The sequence below is a fragment of the Seriola lalandi genome, unplaced genomic scaffold, assembly GCF_002814215.2.
Source record: "Seriola lalandi dorsalis isolate HSWRI2012SDOR001 ecotype SW California unplaced genomic scaffold, Sedor1 jcf7180001997754, whole genome shotgun sequence".
Classification (NCBI taxonomy): domain Eukaryota; kingdom Metazoa; phylum Chordata; class Actinopteri; order Carangiformes; family Carangidae; genus Seriola; species Seriola lalandi.
The window spans coordinates 1-409 of NW_019468417.1; the positions used below are offsets into that span (position 1 = coordinate 1).

A 409-nucleotide genomic window follows, 5' to 3' on the forward strand; every position below is an offset into this window, starting at 1 on the left:
TCTGCTGTTAACTGCCCCTTTAGTGCCTGTTAAACTTCCCAAAACCAGGTCCCACTGAGATTTGAACTCGGATCGCTGGATTCAGAGTCCAGAGTGCTAACCATTACACCATGGAACCACGACTGTATCAGACTATAGTGGGAGACTTCGACACATGAACCACCAAGATTATGCATTGCAATTAGTATCAATCCTGTGGCGAGTTTGTGACATTATTGCTGAAAGTAATGGAACAAATGAAACGCAAAAATCCAGGAGTTACAGATAAAAGATTTAACAGGCATTCAGAGTGTTGGGATTAAAGCCTGTGGCAGTTCAGTAAATACGGATAAAATGCTTATAGACTTGCTCTGCAAGTGACAACCAGCAACAAAGTGAACATAGCTGACATGTTGTCGGAAAGTAGTGT

The 409-nt window shown here is 42.1% G+C and overlaps 1 non-coding gene across 1 annotated transcript; it reads right to left on the reverse strand.

Annotated features, from left to right (window-relative positions):
- Window positions 1–46: 46 nt before the first annotated feature.
- On the reverse strand, window positions 47–118 carry trnaq-cug (transfer RNA glutamine (anticodon CUG)). Its single transcript has one exon. It is a non-coding gene; the product is annotated as a tRNA-Gln (tRNA).
- Window positions 119–409: the final 291 nt, after the last annotated feature.